This window comes from Heterodontus francisci, chromosome 15 (assembly GCF_036365525.1).
Source record: "Heterodontus francisci isolate sHetFra1 chromosome 15, sHetFra1.hap1, whole genome shotgun sequence".
NCBI classification, from domain to species: domain Eukaryota; kingdom Metazoa; phylum Chordata; class Chondrichthyes; order Heterodontiformes; family Heterodontidae; genus Heterodontus; species Heterodontus francisci.
The window spans coordinates 88,372,744-88,397,928 of NC_090385.1; the positions used below are offsets into that span (position 1 = coordinate 88,372,744).

Here is a 25,185-nt window from a genome sequence, read left to right on the forward strand (position 1 = left end):
ACTTTCTATCATTTTGTATAAGTACATAGGCAATATTGTTTTCCTGGTCACTATGTCCCAGCATTGCTTATGATTGGTTTGGAGTCTGTAAATAGTTGTGATGTTTATATGCCAAGGCTGTGTTTACTGTGGCCTGACCCTTTTAGCCTAACTCTCACGTACTTACTGTGGAAGTGGTTTAAATAAGCATGTCTGAAAGCTAATTGTTAATGGACATTTCTGTAGACTGGCAGTTGCTTGTGAATCTCTCACTCTTGACTTTAGTGAAAGACCAGGCTAACAAGGTTTCAGAGAAAAACTGAGAAATTATTGGCCTTTTTGTTAAAGTTACCTCGACAAATGTAATACCTAGATCAATTTCTAGAACTGAATTTTTAAAAAAGCCAGTTTACAAATGTTTGCAGCAGATATTTATTTGTTCACTGATTCGACCACATGAGCATTTGACAAAGCCATATTTATATAGACGTAATTAGGTTATTAAGATATGTTATTGTCTCTAGATTTGATTTGGGAGGGAGTTGGCTAAGTTTAGTATTCAAAATAGGAAAATTGGTGATTCTAACATTTGGATCAGAAGCTTTAGAAGAGATAAATAGGAGGTGGTCTTGTACATGTGCTTGCTCTGCATTCTAATATGGTGCAGAATGTACTACCTGCATTTTAGTACAAATGTTATGTTGATCTATTTTTGGCCCATTAGATTGAAGCCATGTCAAAAGCAGAACAGGTTAACGTGGAAATCACTCTGTTTACACACAAACATAAAAAAAATTAAATGAAACCATCCACTCATGCCATTAAAAAACAGTAATTTACTAACTGCTTTCCTGTGGCGGTGTTCAGCTCTACTGGTTGGCTACCCCTGAGAGATTAATGAAACAACTTAATTGACACTTGTTACAGGTGCCAGCACATGCCGGATGGGCTGAATGCCCTCTTGTTCTGTATCATTCTGTGATTCTAGGTGCAACAAATTGTACTGTCAGAATGTGAAATATTCTGCTGTTCAAATGGGACAGGGGTTCATAGAAGTTGGTATCAAATTAGACAGAAAAAATGACCTTGATTTCTGTTTCCCTTCAGTGACCCATTCTCTCCAGCCGCCTCAAACCACACAGCAGCAACACGTAAGCTGTGTTAAATCACTTTACATGTTCAAGTCCTGGCACAAGGCTTGATCACATTTTGCCATACAGTGAAGCTGGATAGAAAATGGCATCAATCATTGCTCAAACATCCATATCTCTTCAGTTTGGTTGAACAATGCTCTGACACGTAAATAATTGGCCCATTATGTTAAACAGTAAAGAAGTCATATCAAATTTCTTTTTGTAATTCACATCAAATACTTGTCTAAAATAGTTCCATACGGGAATCTGTTCATGATGCAAACCTGTATTAAGGACTGCACTTTACATTTTAGAAAGGCACTTTAGTTCACACATCAGCTGAGTGTTAATATTCATCACCAATAACAAACGTACTCATGCTTGAATCAAGTATCTGCTTCACTTCCAATGGCAGCAGAACCTTTGAGTTTTGAGAATCCAATACAGCATGGCATCTCTTGGCAAATGCAGTCAATGAATTACTGTGCAATATGTGAAGAGATCTTGATTGTTTTTTAATGCAAAGGGAGATGCTCATATATCCTCCTGCAGGAAGAATGTCTGTACCAAAAATTGTTCATTCCTTCAAATAGGGAAAAAAAACATGCAACATCCTTCTTTCTTTGCAGTCCTCTGGTGCTGCTTTCATTCCTCAGACGCTAGTTTGATCATGTTCTCTCTACTGAATTTAAACAGGTGCCACCCTTCCTGTTTTGACAGATCCAGAGCACCTCATCTTGTGTAGTATTCTATAGAGGCCATGTTCCATCCCACAAGAAGAAAATGCATACTGTAACACCTGTTCTGGGTTGCTATCTAAACACAGAGCAACAGAAATCCAATTTAAATCACAGTGAAAAAAGGACTTTAAAATCCTAAAGCACTAATATGTTTGGTAGTTATTCAGAAATCTTGAATACTCATCTACCTGACTAATCCGCTTCAGGATTTCAGATCCTGTACCCAAACCTGCAAGCAAAGTCACAAAGCTTGCTTTCAAAACATCTTTACACTTCTGTATAGAATCTACATTTAGAAATTGGCTGATCCCTCTTGTGAAAGGACTGAAAGATGAGAAAAGGTTAGGAAAAACCTGGACTTTCGAGCCTTGAAAGAAGACAATTGAGGACCTTTAAATATGTGTTCAGGATACCAAATGGAATAGAAAAGGTGAATACGGAGAACTCTTGAGCTAACCACAACTGCAGTGAGGAGGGGGAGAAAAGATAGATACAGACTATTATAAGGGAAGCTAAGGACTGATGTCAGAAAGCAAGCTGTCCAAAAACTGGAATGGTTTTCTGAGTAGGGTAGTGGAGGCAAGGAGTTGGTAAAGAGGTAGATTGATCCTGTGATGGATGGAGCAGCTATAAGTTTCCATCAAAGCCTAAGCCTGATCATTTATACAATCGATATGTTAAAAAGACCTTTACATGAGTCATCTAAATGTACACCAGTGGCATTAAGGATGGTTAAAATGTTCAGTGAATAATTGGAGTAGCACAGTAGATCTTGGCAAGAAGATTGTTGAGGGGAAAAGTTTGGTAAGTGGACAGAAGTGTTACATTGTAGTAGCTCATCTTGAGCAATTGTGCAACAAAATTTGCCATGCAGCATACTAAACACCTGCTAGATTTCCCCATTGAGATACAGTGGAAGTGATATAATCCTGACACATGAGTCCAGGGATACCTGGGGGCTCCTGTTTACTATGAAACGATTCTACAAATTGATAAGCACATTGAAAGGGATTTGTGTACACAAGAACACAAGAAATAGGAGCAGGAGTCCATCGAGCCTGCTCCACCATTCAAAATGATCATGGCTGATCTGAAGCCTCAACTCCACCTCCCCGCCCGCTCGCCATATCCCTTGATTTCCTGAGAAACCAAAAATCTGTCTATCCCAGCCATAAAGGTTTTCAATGATGGAGCATCCACAACCCTCTGGGAGTAGAGAATTCCAAAGATTCACAACCCTTTGAGTGAAGTAATTTTTCCTCATCTCAGTCCTAAATGATCGGGCCTTTATTCTGAGATTGTGCCCGCCCCCACCATGTTTTAGATTCTTCGTCCAGTGGAAACAATCTCTCAATATCTAGCCTATCCAGCCCCTTCAGAATCTTGTACGTTTCAATGAGATTGCCTCTCAATCTTCTAAACTCCAGAGAATATAGGCCCAATTTACTTCACCTTTTATCGTAGGCCAACCCTGTCTTCCCAGGGACCAATTTAATGAACCTTCACTGTACTGCCTCCAATGCAAGTATATCCTTTCTTAAATATGGAAAATCCAGATGTGATCTCACCAAAACCCTGTACAATCAATCCCAACTGATGCTTGTCAGAGCTTGCTGCAAAAGGATCTCTCTTTGTCAGGAACTGCTTAAAGATGCTCTTTTACACCATACACAGCTTTGGAAACAAGTGAAGCTACCTGCTTTGGAGACTAGCTGAGTGATTTGAGAGCTGCTGAGTCACTGGAGACCAGTTGAGTCAGAAACAGTTATTGAGTGCCTTAAACTGGAGAATAAGCTGAGCCCAGGTGTTTGGGCTAGTATCTTGATTATTGTATACAGAGGGCTGTCAGTTGAGTTGGTCATGCCCCTATTTGTGGGGATGGATCTTCATCTGTGTGGATTATGCAAACTTGTGGATAATTAACGTCTTCTAAAAATGCAACCAGCAGCACTGCTTACCACTGTATGGTTCCATTACATCGAAGTCTTCAAGATAAATCATCTTTCCAGTCCATGGATCATATGTGAAGTAATAAATGGCAAAACCCAAAACTGAGTGCCCTGAGAATAAAGGAATATTTATTACAGAACATACAGTCAATGAAGAGAGTGTTAAAGGCACTTTTGTAGGGGAGGGCAACACTGACCAGGTCAATGAGTATTCACCAATATAAATTAGTTGATCACATACACATACACACACCTATGAGTATGCACATGTCAAAACATACAACTTATGACTCAAAGTGAGAAATCTGCTTTACAAATATTAAATTATTTTCCAGAATTTTTACTAATTCTAGTATAAGGAAAGAACATGCATGTTTATGTAGAACTTTTCACAACCTCAGGACATCGCAAAACAACTTACAACAAATCAAGTACATTTTTAAAAATATACTCCCTTCAGTATATTCCCCTGCTCTTCTTCAAGTAGTGCCTTGGGATCTTTACATCCACCTGAGATGGCAGATAGGGCCTTAATGGCAGGGTTTAATGTCTTATTCAAAGAAACAGCTCCTGCAAAAGTGCAGCACTCCTGAGCACCACACTGAGTGTTAACCTGAACTGTGTGCTCAAGTTTCAGGATTGGGACTTGAACCCAAAACCTTCTGACTTCGAGACAAGAATGCTACCAATTAGCCAAGATTGACACACAAAGGCAGTGGATACAGCTGCCAGAAATTATGAAGAACAAAGGTTAGCTGTATGATCGAACTAGAATTATAGGGCTGAATTTTACCGGCCCCTCGACGCTGCTGGTCGCGGTGCAGGGGCCGGTAAAATGTTACAGGGAGAGGCCTGCCTCAACCCACAACGTTGAGAAGGGCCCGCCACATATTACTGGCAGCACCACAATCAACATATGATAACGATTACTCACCTATGCTGATTATGCAGCCCACCGCCTCTCCACCGACACTGCCGGATTTTTTGTTGAACAGGTGGCTGTAACGTGCCATCCTGTTCACGATCTGAAAAGCAGGCGGGTCCTCACTCTGCATCACGGAAGGGAGGAGGGAGGGGGGATACACAGGGGTCTAACTGTATTCTTAAAGGGAGGAGGGAGGGGGGATACACAGGGGTCTAACTGTATTCTTAAAGGGAGGAGGGAGGGGGGATACACAGGGGTCTAACTGTATTCTTAAAGGGAGGAGGGAGGGGGGATACACAGGGGTCTAACTGTATTCTTAAAGGGAGGAGGGAGGGGGATACACAGGGGTCTAACTGTATTCTTAAAGGGAGGAGGGAGGGGGGATACACAGGGGTCTAACTCTGTATTCTGGAAGGGAGGAAGGAGGGGGGATACACAGGGGTCTAACTCTGTATTCTTAAAGGGAGGAGGGAGGGGGGATACACAGGGGTCTAACTCTGTATTCTGGAAGGGAGGAAGGAGGGGGGATACACAGGGGTCTAACTCTGTATTCTTAAAGGGAGGAGGGAGGGGGATACACAGGGGTCTAACTCTGCATTCTGAAAGCGAGGAGGGAGGGGGGATACACAGGGGTCTAACTCTGTATTCTTAAAGGGAGGAGGGAGGGGGGATACACAGGGGTCTAACTCTGTATTCTGGAAGGGAGGAAGGAGGGGGGATACACAGGGGTCTAACTGTATACTTAAAGGGAGGAGGGAGGGGGATACACAGGGGTCTAACTCTGTATTCTGGAAGGGAGGAAGGAGGGGGGATACACAGGGGTCTAACTCTGTATTCTTAAAGGGAGGAGGGAGGGGGATACACAGGGGTCTAACTCTGTATTCTTAAAGGGAGGAGGGAGGGGGGATACACAGGGATCTAACTCTGCATTCTGAAAGCGAGGGGGTCTGGGATTACTGGAAGGAAAGCTGTGCTGGCATGAAGGGAAGTACCGTGTTCCATCGCTCTGACAACAGTGTACGCTCTGTGTTTGTGAGGGGGCAATGGCACACTAGGCACCCTGTGTGTGGGGAGGGTGCCAGAAAGGGCAGGAGCATTAAGGTTATCTGGATGGTGGGGGCAATTGATTCAGCTGGTAGGATCTTGATGTGGTCATGCTGTGCCACTCTGAGTGTTGGCCAAGATGGGCAATGCCATGGCACACCACATAGTTGATCCAGGAAAGCAGCTGATGTACCCATCAACACCAATCCAGGCCCTGTTAGGAACCGTCGAATACATGAAGGGTTCAACTTTATCTATCACATGGAAATAGGTGTGGCTCATCCTAAATTGTATGATCCTCTGCACTTGAGGATCTGTATGCGCCAGAGGCCATACCAACAGGCAGGTGCGATCCAGTAGAGGCCCCCAGTCATGAGCAGCAGCCCCCAAGGGGAGCCCGACATTACGGTTGCCGTGCATCTACAGGCCCCACATGACATGCCATCGGATGTCAGAACACCAGTGTCAGAGGAGATTGCACATATCGAGAAGATGGTGACACATCTCAGTGCCCTGCTCAAGGATGACCTGCAGCCCATGGCTCCGGTGGATATGCCATGCCTTTGTTCCTCATAGTAGCAGTGGTTCTCAAGCCTGACGCCTCTGCAGCCTTTTAGGGGCCCAACAGAGGCCTTTGTAGAGTCACACAGTCAGCAGTGCACCACTGCATCAGGGAAGTCACCCTGCACCAGAGGGCCAGTGAGGATGTCCACTTCAGGACAGACTCTCACAGCCAGGCCCAGAGGGCTAGTGGTTCTGGCACCATTGCTGGAGAGCCATAAATTGTAATGTTCATAGACTGCACTCATGTGGCTATCAGGCCTCCCACCAGGCTACCACCTGCAGACATCACCATTAAAGGAATCCTCTCAATCTAGGTGAAGCTGGTATGTGATCACCGCTGATGCTTGCAGTGAATGTGTGACCGCTTCTCAGGCAGCTGCCATGACACCTGGGTCTAGCGCCAGTCCCGGCTGCCACTGCTGTTCACTGAACTGGCTCAGATGGAGGGGTGGCTTCTTGGAGATAAGAGCTCTCCTTTGCTGACATGGCTCCTGACACCAGTGAGAGATCCCACCACTGCTACAGAGGAGAGATACAACACCAGCCACTGAGCTACATGAGCCACCACTGAGCAGGAGATCGGCATGCTGAAAGAGCACTTCCAATGCCTGGATAGATAGGGTGATGCCCTGTACTACGGGCCGAAAAGGCCAGCTCCTTTCTTTGCTGCTCTGCACACAATAAGAGCCAGGCCTGGCATGATGAGGAGAGACGTCAACAGGATTCCTCCTCGGACTATGAGAACGCCAAGGACCTACAACATGAAAGACGCAAGGGAGGGCAGATGGCACCCAGGCTCTGCACTCAGGGCTAACAGTGAGCCAGGGACGTACGGAAGTGGCTTATCAAACATAGGAACCGACATGAGCTCTGCAAGCCACACATCACCCTTGTTCACCTGTTGTGCACCAGTCCACATCTGCAGCTTCCCTGTGTAAACCATTAGAGGCAGCAGCTGACTGAGCCAATGTCCATGTCACTGCATCAGTGGAGACGCTCATGAGTAATGGTGGCATGGCAATGATGTTATTTCATACGCTGGCTCTCCTGAAGGGCCAACAGTGCAAAGGGATGTGACATTGACGCTACATTCTGGCACACATCATTTGCACAGAGAAAAGGACACAAATGTTGGTGAGGAACATTTAGTGAAAGATGTATTTACATTGTTGTGACACCCGTGCATTCCCATTTGTGTCAGTGTGTTCTCTGTAAACCTCTGTAATACCTTTTATGGTCTATTTAAGTCTAACGTCCTGGAAGGTGCAAAATTAAGATTATTCACCCAGATGCGGCACGCCGACAAGAAGGAATGTTACACTTGAGTGGGAGAAGAGGATCGCAATTTCACAGGACACTGGGACACAGCAGGATAAGTATGTGGCAGCAAAGCGGAAAGTGCTGGGGTCACTCAGCAGGTCAGGCAGCATCTGTGGAGAGAGAAGCAGAGTTAACTTTCAGGTCTGTGAACTTGGACAAGTTAACTCTGCTTCTCTCTCCACAGATGCTGCCTGACCTGCTGGATTTCTGCAGCACTTTCTGCTTTGCTGCCAGACTGACAGCAGCCCCACTCTTCAGTAGCCTGGTAAGTATTCTTTGACAGCTGTCAGGAAGCAGGTGCTGGGGTGCTTAAAATAGGGCCCCAGCACCTGCTGTACAATTGTCAAAGGGTTGCTCAGTGCACTGAATGTCCCGCCTCTCCCTACGTAATATCGGAGGGGAGGGGAGGCGCAGTGATGCTAATGAGCCCCCCCACGTCATATCACGGGGGCTCTGCGGCAGCCACTAAATGTGGGCACCGTGCTGAGTTTAAAGGGCGCCGCCGCGCAGCGTGGCACCCAAATAGAATGCAGCCCATAGTTACTGACTTTATAGGTCTTGCCAGCTATGCTGTGTTTTGACCATTCTCGACTATTTTTGGACTGGTGTTCTTAACACTTGACACAGTATACAACATTTCCGTCAAAGTTTTAAGCTGCACATCTGCCAGATGATTGTTTCCCACTGGATGAAATCAAAGATGGTCACAGTGGTGATGTTCAGATTCAATAAAAGGCGGGGCAATTGTAGAAAAAGATAATATTTTTGCCATCTGAGTCTGTTTAAAAATATGGATGAAGTCCATCAACAATTCATGTTCCTCTTGAACACAGCATCAAATTTCTTGACTTTACCTTTTATTCTCTCCTCTCTCCATAAACTATCTTTATATTATGAAGCCATGTAAAGCGAGTTCTGACTGGGTCTTCACCTGAAAACCCATCATTTCTCTTTTCAAATGCTGACTGACAGAATGTGCAGTCCCAGTATTTTGCTATACAATTAATTTAAATATGTAAGTTTAATATTTTATAAGAACATAAGAACTAGGAGCAGGAGTAGGCCATTCAGCCCCTCAAGCCTGCCCCACAATTCAATAAGATCGTGGCTGATCTGTCCCAGACCTCAACTCCTCTTTCATGCCAGCTCCTCATAGCCCTCAACTCTATTTAAATGCTGGAGCTAAGGCATTTTAAATGACTTCCCACCAGCATATATAATGTTGTTGATCGGAAAATCTAGGCAATAGTAGTTTCATCCTGAAGATTACTTCAACACTCCGAAAAATGGACCTGCTGTAAGTTGATGATTTAAAGTAATGTGTGTTGCCATGGCATGAATGGCAAGGGCAGTTTGTTCTATGAACTCCCAGCTACTTCCTAATACTAATACTACTTAATCTATATTTAGAATGTCATAAAAACTATTTTTTTCCCAAAAATATACTTTATTCATAAAATTCTGTAAAAAAAATGCATTACAAAAACGGTTCAAAACAGCACCAAGTTGACATTCCAAAAAGTGCAAAAGAAATCAGTTTCCTTCAATACAGGAGTGAGTTGCCTCACAACCCTTCCATTCCATTTTACAAGCCATGTACATTTTACAGCAAATCCATATTTGGTGTATACAGCCCAAGGGGTTTCCGTAGGTCCAGCCCCTCAGTTCACTTTGGTGGGAGGACCTTACACAGTGGTCTTTCCCCATTGAGCCTTCGCAGCGGCTGCTCCAAACGTTAGTGCGTCCCTCAGCACGTAGTCCTGGACCTTGGAATGTGCCAGTCTGCAGCACTCGATTGTGGACAACTCTTTTTGCTGAATGTCATAAAAACTCACCTAGTTCACTAATGTCCCGTCAGGAAGAAACCCATTGTCCTTACCTGATCTGGCCTCTATGTGACTCCAACCCACTCCAAGGTAATGGATACTTAACTACTTTCTGAAATGATCTAGCAGTTCTATCAAACTGCAACAAAGAAAAACATCTAAAGCAGTTCAGCTCAGGTCAGTTAGGAATGGGCAATTAATGCTGTTCAGCAATATCCATACCCCGCGAATGAATAGTTTAAAATTATAGTAGTTTCTTCACTTATATAAGGGAAAGAATTTGCATTTATATACTGAATTTCAAATCCTTATGATATCCCAAAATACTCCACAGCAACTTAAGTAATTTTGAAATGCAGTCCTGAAGGACATACCTGCCTAACTGGGCCTGCAGCAGGTGGTGAGAGAACCAACAAGAGTGAAAACCTACTTGGCCTCGTCCTCACCACTCTACCTGTTGCAGATGCATTTGTTTATGACAGCATTGGTAAGAGTGATCACCACACAGTCCTTGTGGATATCAAGTCCCTTCTTCACACTGAGCACACCCTCCACCCTCCAGGGCACTATCACAGTGCTAAATGGGATAGATTCAGAACAGATCTAACAGTTCAAAGCTGGGCATCCATGAGGCGCTGTGGGCCATCAGCAGCAGCAGAATTGTACTCAACCACAATCTGTAACCTCATGGTCCGGCATAGCCAAGACAAGGCTGAAGCATTTGCAAACATCTTCAGCCAGAAGTGCCTAGTGGATGTTCCATCTTGACCTCCTCCTGAGGTCCCCAGCATCACAAATGCCAGTCTTCAGCCAATTCTACTCACTCCACATGATATCAAGAAATGGCTGAAGACACTGGATAAAGTAAAGGCTATGGGCCCTGACAACATCCTGGTTGTAGTACTGAAGACTGGTGCTCCAGAACTAGCCGCACCCCTAGCCAAGCTGTTCCAGTACAGCTACAACACAGGCATCTATCCAACAATGTGGAAAATTGCCCGGGTATGTCCTGTCAATAAAAAGCAGGACACATCCAATCCAGCCAATTAGAGCCCCATCAATCTACTCTCAATCATCAGCAAAGTAAGGGAACATGTCGCGACAGTGCTACCAAGTGGCACTTACTCAGCAACAACCTGCTCACCAATGTTCAGTTTGGGTTCCACCAAGGCCACTCCACTCCAGATTTCATTACAACATTGGTCCAAACATGGACAAAACATCTGAATTCCAGAGGTGAGGTGAGAGTGACTGCCCTTAACATCAATGCAGCATTTGACTGAGTATGGCATCAAGGGACCCTCGTAAGGTTGAAGTCAATGCGAATCAGGCACTGTATTCATAGGAATCCACAAAGGAAAATGGTTGTGCTTGTTGGAGGTCAATCATCTCAGCCCCAGGAGATCACTACAGGAGTTCCTCAGGGTAGTGTCCTGGACCCAACCATCTTCAACTACTTCATCAATTACCTTCCCTCCATCATAAGGTCAGAAATGGGGATGTTTGCTGATGATTGCAGTGCTCAGCACCATTCACAACTCCTCAGATACTCAAGCAGTCTGTGCCCACATGCAACGAGATCTAAACAACAATCAGGCTTGGGCTGATAAGTGGCAAATAACATTTATGCCACTTGCTTAGGAATAACCTGCTCAGTGATGCTCAGTTTGGGTTCCGCCAGGGCCACTCAGCTCCTGACCTCAGTACAGCCTTGGTTCAAACATGGACAAAAGAGCTGAACTCAAGAGGTGAGGTGAGGTGAGAGTGACTGCCCTTGACATCAAGGCAGCATTTGACCGAGTATGGCATCAAAGAGCCCGAGAAAACCTGGAGTCAATGGGAATCAGGGGAAAACTCTCTGCTGGTTGGAGTCATACCTAACGCAAAGGAAGATGGTTGTGGTTGTTGGAGGTCAATCATCTGAGCTCCGGGACATCACTGCAGGAGTTCCTCAGGGTAGTGTCCTCGGCCCAACCATCTTCAGCTGCTTCATCGATGACCTTCCTTCAATCATTAGGTCAGAAGTGGGGATGTTCGCTGATAATTGCACAATGTTCAGCGCCATTCGCGACTCCTCAGATACTGAAGCAGTCTGTGTAGAAATGTAGCAAGACTTGGACAATATCCAGGCTTGGGCTGATAAGTGGCAAGTAACATTCGCGCCGCACAAGTGCCAGGCAATGACCATTTCCAACAAGAGAGAATCTAACCATCTCCTCTTGACATTCAATGGCATTACCATCAGTGAATCCCCCACTATCAACATCGAGGAGCTACCATTGACCAGAAACTGAACTGGAGTAGCCATATAAATACCATGGCTACAAGAGCAGATCAGAGGCTCGGAATCTTGCAGCGAGTAACTCATCTCCTGACTCCCCAAAGCCTGTCCACCATCTACAAGGCACAAGTCAGGAGTGTGATGTAATACTCCCCACTTGCCTGGATGGGTGCAACTCCAACGACACTCAAGAAGCTTGACACCGTCCAGGACAAAGCAGCCCGCTTGATTGGCACACCATCCACAAACATTCACTCCCTCCACCACCGCGCACAATGGCAGCAGTGTGTACCATCTACAAGATGCACTGCAGCAACGTACCAAGTCTCCTTAGTCAGCACCTTTAAAACACACGATCTCTACCAACTAGAAGGACAAGGGGAGAAAATACATGGGAACACCATCCCCTGCAAGTTCCCCTCCAAGTCACACACCATCCTGACTTGGAACTATATCGCAATTCCTTCACTGTCAAAATCCTGGAACTCCCTTCCTAACAGCACTGTGGGTGCACCTACCTCACATGGACTGCAGCGGTTCAAGATGGCAGCTCACAACCACCACCTTCTCAAAGGCAATTAGAGATGGGCAATAAATGCTGGCCTAGCCAGCGAAACCCACATCCCATGAATTAATGAAAAAAAAACACAAGTGCCAGACAGTGACCAACTATAACAAGAGAGAATCTAATCATCTTCTCTTGACAGTCAATGGGCATTACGATCGCCGAATCCCCCACCATCAACATCCTGGAGGTTCACATTGAGCAGAAACTTAAATGGACCAGCCATATAAGTACTGTAGCTACAAGAGCAGGTCAGAGACTGGGAATTCTGTGGTAAGTAACTCTTTCCCTGACTCCCCAAAGCCTGTGCACCATTTAGAAATTATCTGAAGAGAAAACAAACTGCAGGGCTATAGGGAAAAGGCAAGGAAGTGGAACTGGGTGAGTTGCTCTTATGGACATGACAAGCTGAATGGCCTTCTTCTGTGCTGTAACCATTCAATAATTCTATGTTACGGTAAACTGGAGTCTCTCAGTCCTTCCCTCAGGAGATAACTATGCACTGATATTTCTCAGAACCTCTCTCAGGAGGATATCTGACTCACAGTAATGCTTCCTCTACACTGTCCCATCAACACTCTCACTTGCTAAGTCATGAGAATTTGAATTTCGTTGAGGCCACAATGAAATTCTGGTTAATATGATAATATATGGGATTTTTAATTCCAGATATAAAATTCACATGTCTAAGAATTAGCAGTTTTAATTTTATTAATGTTTAATGGTGTTAATTGGAGTTTGGGACATTCGAGGTGATTCTGGGTGTTTAATCACCTTGGTTGAATTAAAAATCTTGGGTTGGAAATTTCTTTTAAAAAAAACAAAAAGTTTGGAAATGTTTGAATTTTAAGTGTCTAAACTGGTGGATATGATTGGACAAATTAACCCATTGAGCTCTTAAGCAGAGTCACAATGGATTCTTTGTTCTTTTTTCTTTAAACAGATGACAGTGGGTGTCAGGTCCAAATGAATGCTGCAGCAAGAGATAAGATCTTATCTGTAGACATCCAATGTCACAGGATGGTGACGGTTTGAACTAAAGATAAGGCACAACTCAAGAGTGTGATGGAATACTCCCCACTTGCCTGGATGGGTGCAGCTCCAACAACACTCAAGCAGCTTGACAACATCCAGGACAAAGCAGCCCGCTTAATTGGCACCCATCCACCACCTTAAACATTCAGTTACTTTATCACTAGCACATAATGGCAGCAGGGTGTACCATCTACAAAATGCACTGCAGCAACTCGACCAAGTTCCTTCAGCCTATCAAGCCCTTAGGTTCCATCAGCCTATCTACCACCTAGAAGAACATGGGCAGCAGACACATGAGAACACCACCAACTGCAAGCTTCCCTCCAGGTCACTCACCAGCCTGACTTTGAACTATATCGCCGTTCCTCGACTGTAAGCTGGGACAAAATTCTGGAACTCTCTCCCTAACAGCACTGTGGATGTACCTTAGCCACATCGACTACAGTGGTTCAAGGCAGCTCACCACCACCTTCTCAAGGGCAATTAGGGATGGGCAAATAAAAACAAGAAATGCTGGAATCACTCAGCAGGTCAGGCAGCATCTGTGGAAAGAGAAGCAGAGTTAACGTTTCGGGTCAGTGACCCTTCATTGGAACTGACAAATATTAGAAAAGTCACAGGTTATAAGCAAGTGAGGTGGGGGTGGGGCAAGAGAAAACAAAGGAGGTCTAGATTGGACCAGACCACATAGCTGACCAAAATGTCACGGAGCAAAGGCAAACAATATGTTAATGGTGTGTTGAAAGACAAAGCATTAGTACAGATTAGGTGTAAATACACTGAATATTGAACAGCAGCAAGTGCAAACCTGAAAAAAAACAATGGGTAAGCAAACTGAACAAACAAAGATGAAATGAAATAAATGCAAAAAAAAGATTGTCAAAAATGTAAAAAAGAATGTTTAAAAAAGGAAGAAAAAATAACTAAAAATGAAAGTAAAATGGGGGGCTGTCATACTCTGAAATTATTGAACTCAATGTTCAGTCCGGCAGGCTGTAGTGTGCCTAATCGGTAAATGAGATGCTGTTCCTCGAGCTTGCGTTGATGTTCACTGGAACACTGCAGCAATCCCAGGACAGAGATGTGAGCATGAGAGCAGGGGGGAGTGTTGAAATGGCAAGTAACCGGAAGCTCAGGGTCCTGCTTGCGGACTGAGCGGAGATGTTCCGCAAAGCGGTCACCCAGTCTGCGCTTGGTCTCCCCAATGTAGAGCAGACCACACTGTGAGCAGCGAATACAGTATACTACATTGAAAGAAGTACAAGTAAATCGCTGCTTCACCTGGAAGGAGTGTTTGGGGCCTGGGATAATGAGGAGAGAGGAGGTAAATGGGCAGGTATTACACCTCCTGCGATTGCAGGGGAAGGTGCCCTGGGACGGGGACAAGGTGGTGGGGGTAATGGAGGAGTGGACCAGGGTTTCGCGGAGGGAACGATCCCTTCGGAATGCTGACAGGGGAAGGGAGGGAAAGATGCGACTGGTAGTGGCATCACGCTGGAGGTGACGGAAATTTTTTCTTCCTTTTTTTTAACATTCTTTTTTACATTTTTTACCGGTGAACATCAACGCAAGCTCGAGGAACAGCATCACATTTACCGATTAGGCACACTACAGCCTGCCGGACTGAACATTGAGTTCAGTAATTTCAGAGCATGACAGCCCCCCATTTTACTTTCATTTTTAGTTTATTTTTTCTTCCTTTTTTTTAACATTCTTTTTTTTACATTTTTTACAATTTTTTTTTGCATTTATTTCATTTCATCTTTGCTTGTTCAGTTTGCTTACCCACTTTTTTTTCAGATTTGCACTTGCTGTTGTTCAATATTCAGTGTATTTACACCTAATCTGTACTAATGCTTTGTCTTTCAACACACCATTAACATATTGTCTGCCTTTGCTCCATGACCTTTTGGTCAGCTATGTGGTCTGGTCCAATCTAGACCTCCTTTGTTATCTCTTGCCCCACCCCCACCTCACTTGCTTATAACCTGTGACTTTTCTAATATTTGTCAGTTCCGATGAAGGGTCACTGACCCGAAACGTTAACTCTGCTTCACTTTCCACAGATGCTGCCTGACCTGCTGAGTGATTCCAGCATTTCTTGGTTTTATTTCAGATTTCCAGCATCCGCAGTATTTTGCTTTTATTTTAGGGATGGGCAAATGCTGGCCTTGCCAGTAATGCCAACATCCCCTGAACAAATGTTTTAAAATGTCACTCTTGTAAACAAACATAACAGGCAATTTGTGCTGATCAAAACCCCAAAACAGCAAAACAATAATGAACCAGTTCATCTTTTTTGGTGATGCTTGTTGACAAATAAATTTTGGCCGGGATATTCGGAAAACTACCCCATTCTTCAAATAGTACTGCAGAATCTTTCATGTCCAGATGGGGCCTCTGTTTAATGTTTCATCCGGCTCTGACAGTGGAGGACTCTCTCTGTACTGTAGTGAAGGGTCAGCCTAAAGTATGTGCTTAATTCCAGGAGCGCAGCTTGAACCCAGGACTTCCTGACTCAGAGGTGACAGTGTCATCACTGAGCTGAGGCTGACACTCACAGCACAAGAGATGTGGTTCTTGGCCACATAAACCACTAGGATGGCACATTGAGTCTTTTAGCCAGGGTGATGTCGGTGACGTATAATTAGCCTCAGCATTCCCTGGACTATGGGAACAAAAAAAATGTTGCTCAGGGTTTCCCAATTTCATGAATAATTAGCTTCCTCCTCCACATTAGAACACCATGATTGCCAAGCGAGGACAGGCTGAGGCTCAGCTTTCCAGGCTCACAGTTAAAAGTGTCTTCCAACACACACTGCCTATCGCATGAGGTGAATGACCTTTTAGGCAAAGCACTGAGTGTCCAGCACTCCCAGGACTGTACCCGAGCACAAGGTACTGCCAACAGAACAGGGGCAAGGTAAAGAAAGGAAAGAAGAAAAATGAACTGAAAAACTCCAAAATGAATCATACATGAGTAATCCCTGGTCATTGTATAGACAAAATAATTCTACCGTTTGGTGCTCGGTCCTCTTTTGCTACTTCTGCAATGAGACAATGATAGAAGGGGTGTTCACAATAAACATCTTCCAATGAAGAATATCAAGGTGAAAAGTTGACTCCTGAGGGAAAAAAATCCATTATATCAATGACCTGCAATTAATTTTTTAAGAAGGGTGAAAAGGGGAACCAAGGAAATTACAGACCAGTTAGCCTGACATCTGTGGTGGGCAAGTTGCTGGGGTCTATAATCAAGGATAGGGTGACTGAACACCTAGAAAATTTTCAGTTAATCAGGGACAGCCAGCATGGATTCATGACGGAAGGTCATGCCTGACAAATCTCATTGAATTTTTTGAAGAGGTGCCAAAGGTAGTGGACAGGGGAATGTCTATGGATGTTATTTATATGTACTTCCAGAAGGCATTTGATAAAGTCCCACATAAGAGACTGTTAACTAAGGTAGTAGCCCATGGAGTTGAGGGCAAATTATTGACATGGTTAGGAAGTTGGTTGAGTGGTAGGCAACAGAGAGTGGGGATAATGGGTAAGTACTCCGATTGGCAGGATGTGACTAGTGGTGTCCTGCAGGGATCTGTGTTGGGGCCTCAATTAGTCACATTATTCATTAACGACTTGGATGATGGTACAGTAAGTCACATAACCAAATTTGCTGATGATACAAAGTTAGGCGGCATTGTGGACAGTCTAGATGATAGTATAAAATTGCAAAGAGATATTGACAGACTAGGTGAGTGGGCAAAACTGTGGCAGATGGATTTCAATGCGGGCAAGTGTGAGATTATCCATTTTGGACCAAAAAAGGATAGAGCAGGGTAATTTCTAAATGGGAAGAGGTTAAGTACAGTGGATGTCCCAAGAGACTTGGGGGTTCAGGTGCATAGATCTTTAAAATGCCACGAGTAAGTGCAGAAAATAATCAAAAAGGTTAATGGAATGCTCGCCTTTATATCCAGAGGATTGGAGTATGAAGACACAGAGGTTATGCTGCAGCTGTACAAAACCCTGGTTAGATCCCACTTGGAGTACTGTGAGCAGTTCTGGACACCACACCTTAAGAAGGATATATTGGCCTTGGAGGGAGTGCAACGTAGGTTTACACGAATGATACCTGGACTACAGGGCTTAAGTTACGAGGAGAGATTACACAAATTAGGCCTGTTTTTGCTCGAATTTAGAATGTTAAGGGGTGATCTGATCAAAATCTTCAAGATATTAACAGGAAAAGACAGGCAAGATAAAGATAAACTATTTCCACTGGTCGGAGATTCTAAAACTGGGGAGCATAGTCTAAAAATTAGGACCAGACCGTTCAGGAGAGATGTTAGGAAGCACTTCTTTACGCAAAGGGTGGTAGAGGTCTGGAACTCTCTCCCACAAACAGCAGTTGAAGCCAGAACAGTTGTTAATTTTAAATCTGAGATAGATAGATTTTTGTTAAGCAAAGATGTTAAGGGATATGGGCCAAAGGCAGGTAGGTATATGGAGTTAGGCAGCGGATCAGCCATAATCTGATTGAATGGCGGGACAGGCTCAAGGGGCTGAATGGCCTATTCCTGTTCCTATCTTCCGATGTTCATCAGGCGCAAGTACTAATTGAGACTGTGAAGAGGGTGTGAAACACCACAACAGGGACTGGGGGAGGGGCAGGCACAGTCAGGAGGCAGGCGTGCCGGCAATTTCTTGCTTGGACTAGCATGCCATGCTGCAAGCCTGTTCCCCTGGTCTATTTCTAGGGAGGCGGAGGGGCGGGGTGGGGGGTGTGGGGGAGGGTTTGGTGGCGAGGGCTACCCGCTACTGGCGGGTAGCCAATTAGACCAAATAAAGTACCAATTTAGGACACCCTTCACAGACAGTAGACAGAGGCCCTCCTGATGTGGTTGGAGCCCATAGATGGAATGGTAGCAGCCTCTCAGAACCAGGCTGGTCGGGGGCCAGAGGCACATTCTGTAAAACAGCCCAGAATGGATCCACTGGGCTCTGAACACCACAGCTGTGACCAGTTCCTCCTCCACAATGATGGCCCAGTGTATTTCCAAGTCGTCAGAGGGCACCTCCACTTTGAGGCACCCTCACAGGTCCCACGCCCACAGCGGCAGTGCCCACCGCTCCCAGTGGGACAGACAGCCACCAAGAGCCTCTAGCGCTTTCATTGGCCCTTCTAGCTTTGGAGCCTGCTGTCATTAATTAGACGGGGCTCATGGAGGTGGCCTCCTATTTTGCTGCCTCCTCGAAAGTCTCCTCCATGGTCCCGAAAAGGCCACTTCCAGGTTATCAACACGGAATTCAGCCTGGCACAGGACCGGGACCCTGGAACTAAACTTCAGCCCAATGTGTTCAATTCTGTGCACCACACCTTAGGGAGGATGTCAAGGTCTTGGAGTGGGTACCGAGGAGATTTACTGGAATGGAGCAAGGATGAGATTAGAGAATCCGGGATTGTTCTCCTTAGAGGAAAGAAAGTTCAGGGAAGAGTAAATAGAAGTGTTAAAATTATGAAGGGTTTTGATTGTGTTACGACCTGGTGAGAAATGGATCTAGAGGTTCCCTCTCAGCCTTTGCCTGATTTAACCGTAACAGGGTTTAATTTTAAAACACTGTTTTTAGCTCCCCCTCAGTAAATCCTTGTTCACTGTTTTCCAATTGTAAGGCAAAGAAATCAAATCAGACAGGTTTTCTTAGATTTAAACAAGAAAGGTGCAAGTTTATTAATCTTAAACTCTAATTTGGTGAACAGCTACAAATACGCAACGCGACCACGCTAGCATGCAGACGCGATAAACACACACGCAGATAGAGACAGAAAAAGTAGAAAGAACGAAGGGGAAAAGTTTGAGGTAATAGCTGGGTTTTATTTACGGTCCTTTGAGTTCGATGTAGAATCTTAGGTTGCCGGTAAGTCTTGCCGTTTCATTGGGACGCCGTGCATGCTTTAAAACTTGTTTCGATGTAGGAGTCTTTTCTCTCTTGAGGTTTAAGTGACTTTAGTGGATCCGGAGATTGGTAAGAGAGATGGAGAGAGAGAGAGCCAGGAGAGAGGCTCTCTTCTTTCAAGTTCAGTTGCAATCTGCAGTCTGACCCAAGCTGTCCTGTGAGCAGTTCAAAACCAGACCAGGGCCAGCAGGTTAGTCAGTTGACTTGCTGTTAAAGTGGGATAACTAAATGAACCACTCAATACTCAGGTCAGTTCCAATTGTCAAATGGTTTATTGATTTACACCAGTGGGGAGCAAGACGCAGGGTACACCATATGCTTCTCCACCGAACAAAAGAAATCAACAGGTCTTATACATTTACTCAGTCCATCCTGGCTGGATACAATCCAATCATAACAGTTATTGATTACATCTATTACATATATTGCCAATAGGATTAATAATTAGGCATCATGTGGCTGCGTGATCAGCTCATGGTCATCCCCTGATCATCTCATGATGTTTTCCAGACACCTTTGTCATTTATCCTTGAGCCTCCAAAATGAATCTTACTACCCAACTCATCCGAATCAGACCCACATTTCTGATTTCTTTGTGTAGCTGGCAGTTTACACAGAGCAGCTGCCTATGCACTGATAAGAGAGGCCCTGCTTGATCAGCCCAACTGTCTGTGTTTGCAGTAATATTCACAGGAATGTGGTTGAGCTAACCTTGCCCTACAATGCCATGGGTAAATACTCCATTTTGTAACAATATGTGGCTATACTCCATCTTGTATATGGAGCTGCGTCAGCCACAACTACCCCCAACACTTGCTGTTTAAACAAACTCCTGCATTTGTGGATTCTCCACCTTGGCAGACATCCTGGAATGCTGGCTGTCTTACACATTTAATGTCTGGTGATCAAAATCCATTCAGGTTAATTGGATCAGGGAGCAATTTTTTTGTCTCTCCAAGAACTGTCTCTTAGTATGCAATTGTTTTTCCAGCCAGTGCTGATCTCTTTAAACAAGTCATCTCTTCACTCCAACAACAGTTTAAAATTAATGTTCATGTGATGAAACTAATATGCCTCATTCTTGGCAGGTGGGGGTCTTCGTGACAATAGTCATTGAGGAGAAACAGCTTTCACTGGCAGGAGGGTCAATAACCAGAGGAGACAGGCCTAAGATAATTGGTAAATGAACCAGAAAAGGGATGAGGAGAATTGTTTTTAAGCAGAATTGTTATGACCTGGAATGCACTGCCTGAAAGGATGGTGGAAGCAAAATCAATAGTAACTTTCAAAAGGCAATTGATTTAATACATGAAAAGGAATAATTTGCAGGGCTATGTGGTGCGAGTGGAATTAACTGGCTAACTCTTTTAAAGATGCGCAAAGGACCGAATGGCATTCTTCAGTTATGTATGATTCTCTGATTCTGTGAAAATGCTCTGAACCATCTCTTTCTTTGTAATGAGCTCGATAGAAATGTAATTGTATTTTCACGGAACTTACACTCGGGGGGATTAAATGGGTGGGTTAGTGTCTATGATAGGGTAGATTGTACATGCCAATGAGAGGACTGGCCAAAGAGCTTTTCCCTCAGCACTTTCTACCTTTATCTGTCAGTTTGACTGCATTTGCCATGTTTTCATATGAAGCAAGTTCCTTTTTTTAAAAAAAAGGTTTTATCTATTACTGCATGTTAAGCAACTTTTACAGCTAAAATTACAAACTAATACAATGAGACACAATTAATCAAAATGTATATAAAAGCAAAATACTGCGGATGCTGGAAATCTGAAACAAAAACAAGAAATGCTGGATTCACTCAGCAGGTCTGGCAGCATCTGTGGAAAGAGAAGCAGAGTTAACATTTCGGGTCAGTGACCCTTCTTCGGAACTGACAAATATTAGAAAAGTCACAGATTATAAACAAGTGAGGTGGGGGTTGGGCAAGAGATAACAAAGGAGAAGGTGCAGATTGGACCAGGCCACATAGCTGACCAAAAGGTCACAGAGCAAAGGCAAACAATATGTTAATGCTGTGTTGAAAGACAAAGCATTAGTACAGATTAGGTGTGAATATACTGAATATTGAACAGCAGCAAGTGCAAACCTGAAGAAAAACAACCTGAAAAAAACAGTGGGTAAGCAAACTGAACAAACTAAGATGAAATGAAATAAATGCAAAAAAAGATTGTAAAAAATGTAAAAAGGAATGTAAAAAAAAGGAAGAAAAAATAACTAAAAATGACTAAAAATGAAAGTAAAGTGGGGGGCTGTCATGCTCTGAAATTATTGAACTCAATGTTCAGTCCGGCAGGCTGTAGTGTGCCTAATCGGTAGATGAGATGCTGTTCCTTGAGCTTGCGTTGATGTCCACTGGAACACTGCAGCAATCCCAGGACAGAGATGTGAGCATGAGAGCAGGGGGGAGTGTTGAAATGGCAAGCAACCGGAAGCTCAGGGTCCTGCTTGCGGACTGAGCGGAGATGTTCCGCAAAGCGGTCACCCAGTCTGCGCTTGGTCTCCCCAATGTAGAGGAGACCACACTGTGAGCAGCGAATACAGTATACTACATTGAAAGAAGTACAAGTAAATCGCTGCTTCACCTGAAAGGAGTGTTTGGGGCCTGGGATAGTGAGGAGAGAGAAGGTAAATGGGCAGGTATTACACCTCCTGCGATTGCAATGGAAGGTGCCCTGGGACTGGGACGAGGTGGTGGGGGTAATGGAGGAGTGGACCAGGGTGTCGCGGAGGGAACGATTCCTTCGGAATGCTGACAGGGGAAGGGAGGGGAAGATGCGACTGGTAGTGGCATCACGCTGGAGGTGGCGAAAATGGCGGAGGATGATCCTTTGGATATGGAGGCTGGTGGGATGAAAAGTGAGGACAAGGGGAACCCTGTCACGGTTCTGGGAGGGAGGGGAAGGGGTGAGGGTAGAGGTGCGGGGAATGGGTCGGACACGGTTGAGGGCCCTGTCAACCACAGTGGGGGGAAATCCTCGGTTGAGGAAAAAGGAGGTCATATCAGAAGCACCGTCATGGAAGGTAGCATCATCAGAGCAGATGCGTCGGAGACGGAGAAACTGGGAGAATGGAATGGAGTATTCTGTGTTTGTTATAAATCCCACCATTAGATAATTACCCCACCCCTCATCAATTTAATTCCTCCACCCCTCCTCTCCAATTATTAATTCCCATTACCCTTCGTTTCTCCATTTATTAATTCCCACCATCTGTCACTTAATGTCCTCCCTCCCCTTCCCACAGCACCAACCCATGCAAACTCAGGAGCTGTCACAGGTGCCCTTTTATCTTCTCCCTTCCCAACGTTCAGGTACCCAAGCTCCATTTCCAGGACTTTTTTTTGTTCTTTCATGGATGTGGACATTGCTGGTTAGACCAGCATTTATTACCCATCCCTAATTGCCCTTGAGAAGGTGGTGGTGAGCTGCCTTTTTGAACCGCTGCAGTTCACGTGGGATAGGTACACTCACAGTGCTGTTAGGAAGGGAGTTCCAGGATTTTGACCCAGCGACAGTGAAGGTGAAGCTTGTACTTCTTTCAATTTAGTACACTGAATTTGCTGCTCACTATACGCTCTCCTTTATAATGGGGACACCAAACACATATTGGTTGACCGCTTTACTAAATACCTCCATACTGCACACAAATGTCTCGTGTTAACAATAGTTGAAACAGAATTAAAACACTCCAAATGTTGGAAATCTGAAATAAGAAACAGAAAATGCTGGAAACTCCCAATGAGGTTCAACACGAGCTCAACGAACAACACCTCATTTTTCTACTGACATTGTTAGACCAGCTGATAAAGGGGTCTAGTGATCCCCCTCTCAGCCTCTTCCTGGTTTGGCTGTAACAGAGTTCAATTTTTAAAACACCCTGTTTTTAGCTTCCCTTCAGTGAATCCTTACTCACTGCTCTCTAATTGTGATTGCAAAGAAATCAACCAGACAGGTTTTCCCAGATTTAAACAAGAATGGTGTATGATTATTAACCTTAAAACTCTAATTCAATTAAAACTACTAAAAATACATGACAGCCACACTAGCATGCATACTCGATAAATACACACACAAATAGATACAGATGAGGAGAAAAAAGGGGAAAGGTTTGAAGTAATAGCTGGAGGTCAGTTACTGGTTTTGGAATGAATGTTAAGTCTTTGACTGAAGTTAAGTCTTGCAGTTCCCGTTGGGGCCCAGTGCACACTTTCAAACTTGTTTCACTGGTCTTCTGTCTTGATGCTTAAGTTACTTCTGTGGGTCCCTGGAACTTTTCTTGAGAGAGAGAGAAAGAGTGCCCTTGCTTCTCTTTAGTCTTCAAAAAGCTGTTCCTTTCTGTGTGGCACAACTCAAACAATCCCCAGGTTTGCCAGCAGGTTAGTCATGTGACTAGCTCCTTATTTGGAACAACCTCTGCTGCAAGGCTTATGGAGCTCCCACAAGCTTACCAGACACTCTCAGTGGGGGATGGAATGCTGGCTCTTACATATTCAATGTCTCTTGATCAAAATCCATTTGGCTAATTGAACCAGGGAGGCACTCCCATCATCTTCTTCTTGCAACTGTCTTTCAGAATGCAAATATGCAGCCATGTCCTCAGCCACTGTCGTGGTCTTTCCAAACAAGCTATTTCGAGCCCAGTAACAGTTCAAAAAATAATGTATGATAATGACGAAATTAACATGTCTCATTTTGGCACGTGTGGCTTTCGTCACAACATCTTACAGCCTTCTGGCCTTAACAGTGAACTCAACAACTTTGGATCTTGACCACTGCTCCCATTTTCTTAGTCAGTAGACGCTAGTAATGGAGGATAGCTGCATCAGAGGCCTTGGGAGTGGAGGAAGTGTGGGCTGGTGCTTGGTATGGGGATACTACATTGTATGTGGCTGTGGGATCTTCCTCACCACATTTCCAGGCCATGGGTGCCTTCTGCTCTTTGCTGATTTTCCATGCTTTATTCCCCTCTGCTATTCCGCTGCGACAATTTACAGCTCCTCTGGACCTATCTTTTGTTTATTTACTTGTCTCACTGTCACTCTCTTTTGCCTTGCACCATCTCACCCTTTTCGATTTGACTCACTTCTGCCCTTTTACCCAATCGCTGATCTCTCCCTTTTGTTCTTTTCCTGCCCCCCTTTTCCTGGCTGTGTACTTGATTAAAAGCTGTTCATCCATAACATCTTCCAGTTCTGATGAAAGGCCATTGACCGGAAGCAATAACTTAGTTTCTTTCTCCCCAGATGTTGCCTAATGTGCTGAGTATTTGCAGCACTATTTTCGGTTTTTATTTCAGATTTCCAGTATCTGGAGCATTTTGATTTTTTTTTCAAGGATTGTTAACTTCAGACATGATCACTATCAACGTGTCTGTACAACCCATCAACAAGCTATACTATATCATGTAGACTTGGAACTATAGCTTTTCGAATCAAACTACACAACTGCAATTGAAAGAGTATAGCACAATTGCTGTTTGAAACCAATGCCTTCACTGGACTGAAATATGGAGTAAGTTCTCTCAGACTGCAGGTTTAAGATGCAAGGTAGGTTTGTTATCTTAATCAGTCACAGGATATCAGCACAGTTGGCGGATGTGGCATTACCGATCATGAACTTAGCCATCCTGGAACCTCTTTACTTCCTTTTTCTGTCCAAAGAAGAATCCTGCAATTCGACAAAACATGAAAAGGATTCTTCATTCGCAATTTGACCCCTTTGGGGTCGGGACGTTGAAGATGATGGAATGATTGGGATGGTTAGAAGATAGGATGGTTGGCAGGTGATGGAATTGTTGAAAAGTGATGGAATGGTTAAAGAGGACGGGGAAGTTGGGAGGTTGTGGGATG

At 44.3% G+C, this 25,185-nt stretch overlaps 1 pseudogene; it reads right to left on the bottom strand.

Annotated features, from left to right (window-relative positions):
- Positions 1-1,757: 1,757 nt before the first annotated feature.
- LOC137377442 (diamine acetyltransferase 1-like) lies at positions 1,758-24,961 on the bottom strand (annotated as a pseudogene).
- Between the last annotated feature and the right edge of the window lie 224 nt (positions 24,962-25,185).